General features: G+C 33.3%; 1 long non-coding RNA gene across 1 annotated transcript; it reads right to left on the reverse strand.

Annotated features, from left to right (window-relative positions):
* Window positions 1-645: 645 nt before the first annotated feature.
* LOC131034784 (uncharacterized) lies at window positions 646-2,423 on the reverse strand. Its single transcript, XR_009103830.2, has 2 exons — window positions 1,926-2,423; window positions 646-1,220 (listed from the first exon to the last, which is right to left on the reverse strand). It is a non-coding gene; the product is annotated as an uncharacterized LOC131034784 (long non-coding RNA).
* Between the last annotated feature and the right edge of the window lie 3,763 nt (window positions 2,424-6,186).

Genomic DNA, 6,186 nt, shown 5'->3' on the forward strand with positions numbered 1-6,186 from the left:
TGATCGATGTAACACACTTGTACTTGTATTTTTTAGTCACGAGTAAAGAATGGATGTATTATTCCTGCATATTCTATCATTTTTAAATTCTTCATACGAGCAGCATGGAAAGTCCATTTGTGTTGATATAACTCTTACCTGCTATAATAGTTTTGTTCTTCTCATAAAAATCAGTCTTGCTTGCCTGTTTAAACTGTTGGTTAGTGGGTTTGTTTTCCGCTGCTTGGGGTGAGATTCAAATTTAGTTGGGCATCTACCCAAGTTCGCACTAGGTGGGTGGTGTAGTCATGGAGGGAGATCAATTGCACATGAATCCCACGCTAGACAACCTTGAATAGCCACACCGATATTTAGGTTTCAGCAAGCAGCAAGATTAAGGTAAAACCAACTATGCAATAAATAACAGTGTGTAACACACACCAGGATGTTATATCTCCCTTAGGAATTTTCTCAAAGATTTCAATCTCTCCTATTTGTATTGGTCAACAGCTTGCTTGATGGTTTGAGTGTATTGTTTTCAAGGTTTTAATTCTGCTATTGACTGGTAATATTTTGCTATGCAAATAAAATTCAGAATTGAACATGAACGCATAAGGTCTGATAATGGAAGATTACCAATTGCACATTCAATATTAACAGCAAACATCAATTTATAAGGATGATAAGCTTCAAGTTTTCCTTAATATTTGCTCACATACAGATCTGCAGCCAAGACTAATGGCATGAAAGGAAACACGCAGAGAATATGCTTTAAATCTGTATGTTAACCGCAGATGTATTTGATGCATGAATAGTACACTGATCAGCTTTGTATCACCCCAAAGTACTCCCTTAGTGAAGGCCTACAAACAAGAAGCTACAGCTCCTATCAAAACCCACGTGTCCTAGACAGGAACAAGACAGAACCAAGCTGCCAGCAATCTCAGAAAATAGGCCACAAATTTCTGATATGAAGAAGAAATTCCAACAGCCACGATCAATGAGCAAGAACTCACAACATTTCTTCTGCTGATTATCACCCAGCATATACAAAATGTCCTGTGATGGATTCCTACGGTCATACCTGATGATATTAGCACTCCAACTCAGAAGTAATGCCAGACACAAGTCACCAGAAATAGACAAGGTCGATTAATGCATATTGTGCAGAGGTACTCAACTAATTACAACTGGCAGACTCAGAAACCATTTCAAATTATGCCCACAACCTCCAGAAGTTACTTACGTGTTGAGAAACATGTGTCTCAACCTTGTAGTCTTTTTTTGGAAAATTCCAGAATTTGTTTGAGGTAGTTTTCCACATGTTTATGCATTGGAAAATGGTTAGTGAGTTGTTAAAAATGAGTCTTGTCCATAGTAGAATATAGGTGGGCCATTTTTAGAGCCTTAATGACTCATTTTGTGACTTTTAAGAGGGTCTAAGCTAGGGGACAAAATTATGGACGGGATTACTATTTTAACCTGATTGTTTTTCCATTTCGGAAATGTAAATGTCAAAAATGGGCACCATGTGGCATGGTGGTTAAGCCCATGGTTTTGTAAAACCACAAGTGGTTTCCAGGTTGTAAAATCACTATAAAAGGAGAGCTTGGGGAGGAGTTTGATCATTGAGCTTTTTGCAAGACTGGATGCTAGAAGGAGTCTCTCTGAGTTCGAGTTGTGATGATGCGCTCCTGTAAGAACTTGCATTGCAAGTGTATTGTAATCAGCTTGATTTGATAATACATTGTGCGAGTTTTGAAGGGTGGGGTTTTTCTCCCATAAGGGTTTCCCCACGGTAATCACTGTGTTATGTGTTCATTGCTATTTTGTTTATGCTTTATTGTGCATTTCTTGATATCTTAGTAATATTTAAGTTGAAAGTTGTATAACCATCCCCTCAAGATTAGCGTAGGAAGCATTTCCGCACACCTTTGCTTCCTTACATTACGATCCTGGCAAATGCAACCACGTCCAAGTAAGAAGCCCTCGACCTGCTCAAACTTCTTCCATAGATCACATACTCCAGTGCGTGCAAGAAAGAGGGAAGACTAAGCTTAAAATAATTCAATTCGAAGCACAAGAGTGCCCAAACAACCCATGATCTCTTCAGTATTTCCATTCATATCACCATGCACAGGAACAACCTTCGATTTATAGCACCTCGTTTCTCAGAAGGAAGAATGTCGAAATAAGTATGACCCACCGCTTCTTCTTTGAAAGTATTCAATCGACCTCCTACGTTGAAGGAAATACCACGCATTGACAGAGGCACAATTTTCACAGCCTCACCATATTCACGCCCAGGCATTCAAATATTTCCTTAAGAACTTTCAAAACGGAAGGATTATATTTCTTAATAAATAAATTCGCAGCAATTGAAATATTAATTTTCTTTGTTTCAGTTCACACCAAATAAATATGAATCGCTCCTTCCCAACAAATACCATAAAGTAATAACTGCTGCAATCACCCGTTTATAATAGATGTCTCTGATTATTGGAATACTTTTACAAGAGACGCATTGAGTTCGTTCTTTTTTATGGTATTGTTAAGAGAAAGTTGTCTTTGTGATATGAAGTGGTATTGAAAATAGTAGTTCATCTTTATTTTGTAAAAGAAAGAATATTATGTTAAATGGAAGAGAATTAATAGAAAAGATTTGAAAATACACTTGTTTGTAAATTCATTTTTACAAGTATTAATTGTTGGGAATGTGAAGTTCAATAGTCGCATGATCATTTGCCTTCTCGCAACTCTTCACTTGATAGCTGAATATGATTGTATAAATAGATGAGTACAGATCATGTAATCAATATCAGTGAATACAAATTATTCCTTGCTTTCCCATGGATGTAGCCAGTTATGGTGAATTACTTAATTTGTTGTCTAGTGTATTTGTGTTATTTTCTTTTTGTTGTCTTGTATTGATTATATGTTTTTCTCTACTCGTTTAAATAAAAAATTGGTATGAAAGCTAGGTTAGATTGAGTAGAGATGGAATAAGAAGGAGGTGAAACTTGTGAGAGAAGATGTTCGGTGGTTAGATTTTATTAAGTTGGACAAAATTTGGAGAAGATCAATTTGAAGTGCTTTCGAAGAGAATCTGGTGAAGTTAAAATCTTCTATGGGCCCGATTGCAATGTGAGTTTAGAACTGGAAATGTAGGGGACGTTATAGTGCATGGCTATATTGGTTGGCCTTCAGAGGGGAGATTGTTGGGAATGTGAAGTCCAATGATCACATGATCATTCACCTTCTTGCAACTCTTCATTTGATAGTTGAATATGATTATATAAATAGATGAGTATAGGGCATGTAATCAATATTGTTAAGTACAAATTATTCCCTTCTTTTTTGTGGATGTAGCCAATTATGATAAACCATGTAATTCATTGTGTAGTGTATTTGTTATATTTTCTTTTTGTTGTTTTGTGTTGATTGTATGTTTTTCTCTACTCTTTTAAATTAACATTAATAAAATCATCTCTTTCTTTCCAACCATGTTATTATCTTATAGTTGTCAAGTGTACATACATTAAAAAAACATTAAAAGAAAACTTATGCATAATGATATTAGTCGAATAGAAATACATATTTCTTATAACTTCATGTACCTTGTAATGTTATCTTAATATTATTCAAAAAAGAGATAATAATAGTAATATGTGTGAATGAAGACTCAAGTCTCCTAACTTGACTTGATAAATTTCATGTGCTCTTTAATTTGTATTCCTAGTTTCATACTTGTCTAAAATAAGTAATAAAGGGTGATAGAATTTCTTTAAGTGCTTCCTACATTTGAAATGCAAATTTGTGTTGAAACAAAACTTCGTTTAAGTTTTCGGTGAACCATTTTGCATATAAATATTATTATATAAAAATAATCTCACACATTACCTTTAAACTAAATAAAATGTGATCCCTTAAGCAAGTAAAGTACTAATAGTATCTCCTATTAAAAAAAAATTGAATTCAATGAGTAGTATTGTTTTTAATCTATTCCAATTGATGTCAAAACCTTTAAGAGATGAGGATATTCTATTGACCTTAAATCTTGTAGTCACTTAGGAATGAGATGCATAGTAGGTTAAGGAAATGTGACCAACTAATAGCTGAATTGTTAACAAAATACATTTTTAAATATGTTATCCAAGTAGTTTGTCATGATAAAATAAAATAAGATATAAGGAACGCACTTCTATTGCAATTTGATATTTTGTAGATGTAAGAGAAGACATTATTATTGATGCATTCTTCTATATAGAAATTCTTGGAGAATTATAATAAATAATAAAATGAAGTAATAATATGGCTATGACATTGGTATCAAGAGTGTCTAATTGGGGGAATCGTGGAAGTCACAGTTGAGAAGAGCGCTACACTTTAGATATTTATCCGTGTAAACCATGGCATAGAATAGTAAGGAAAATAAATCAATGAAAACTAAAAAAATGTTGCTCTAGCTTGGTGTCATTGTATACAAGGAAAATTAGCGAGAGATGGGATGTGACATAGTCATGGATGCAAGTGATTTGTTTTCCTTTATATTCCAACTCTAGGAAAAATATAATGTTTTAACAAAAGTCTAAATCAATTGATATATTTTTATCTAAATATTAAAGGACTATGGAGAAGCTCTAATTCCCTTGGTTATGCCCAACACATACAAAGAAAATAGTTCATTTATTTGGTTGTAGACTTCATAAATCCATAAGTTTGCACATTATAGACAATGTGAAGGAATGCCACAATAATGTGTTATTGACCCTTCATCCTTGAGCAACAAAAATATGGTTGCTTGATCTTCTTCAACTAAATAGAATAGGACAATGGTTAAATGCATATATTATAATTGTGGAAGATAAAGAATGAATCTGCAAGATGGCATTAAAAAATAGCTTTCCAAATACTTCATAAGTCAACTTACAAACAAGAAATTGGGATTTAACAAACCAACCACATTTGATAGATAAATTTTGAGTTAATATATGTGCTCAACCTAGATGTGATGCATGAAAGATAGTCCAAGGATCATCATGTATACCTAATTAGAACAAGGTGTGGGTGAATCACAATATTATTGATCAATTATAATTAGGTTTACCACATTATTCATCTCAACCTTCTCAAATATTATACCACTAGATCCACCCTATGATATCAAAATAATTTTATTTGTTGAGCACTAGCTTCCTAGAAATTACAAAATAGTGTAAACCATAATTCATGTGATGAGTATTATAATTTTCAAAGTGCTTTCTTGCCATGTTTTGATTCTTAATCCATTTGTAGTTGCAATCAAGCTAGTGCCCTTAACATGCAAATTGTAAACTTGTGCTCGAGTGTTTACTTCCTCGAAGCTTTTTTGCAAGTTCAAGCATTTCCTCATAATATGCCTTAAGAAAAAAAAATAGTTACCTTATACAATAGAAAAATATGTAATTTTTTGACATTACCTTAGACCATAACTTGGCCCATATGTAAGATCTTGTGTAACATGCCCATTGTTCTACCATTTAAATTACTAAGCTTTTAACCCACAAGTGAAAAGAATAGATTTCCTACAAATAAGTAATATTTTTTTTTCTTTTTTGTAATGTCCCCACTTTGAAATCCAATGTAATGGTAAATGATAATAATAAAATTAAAATAAACATATAAAAGAATGTAATATTTAAATTTTAATTAAGTTAATAAATAGTCAAAGATATGAAATAAAAAGTGACTCCCTCAAACATGAGATATAAAAGGGAGAAGAGAACCTCAGTTAAGGAGGATAATTTTGGGGAATCAGACATGCAGATCTAATTTAAATAAGAAGTGCATGTTTGATCATGAAAGGTTGTGTCTCTAATAAAGGGCAAATATGGGTAAGTGCACCAAGATGGTGAATAGAAAAATGGCCATATGCAAAAAAAAAAACCAAATTTTTCATAACCCATGTGGGTTCTAAAAATTCAAAAACGTACTAGACTTGGTAACACCAAGCCTAGCCAAAAACAATTTAAAAAACAAAAAGTTCTTGAAAACCCGTACATTATTTTTTTGTGTAGGCCACGAGTTATGGCCATTTTCAATGCCAAAACCCGTGGAACAACAGCAAGGGAAAGCCAAAAAACCATAGAACCCACACGAGTTTGCAATTATTTTGGATTTTCCCAACATTGAAAGCAATTTTCAACAATGGCACCTCGTCGAATAGGT

The sequence above is a fragment of the Cryptomeria japonica genome, chromosome 3 (genome assembly GCF_030272615.1).
Source record: "Cryptomeria japonica chromosome 3, Sugi_1.0, whole genome shotgun sequence".
NCBI classification, from domain to species: Eukaryota; Viridiplantae; Streptophyta; class Pinopsida; order Cupressales; family Cupressaceae; genus Cryptomeria; species Cryptomeria japonica.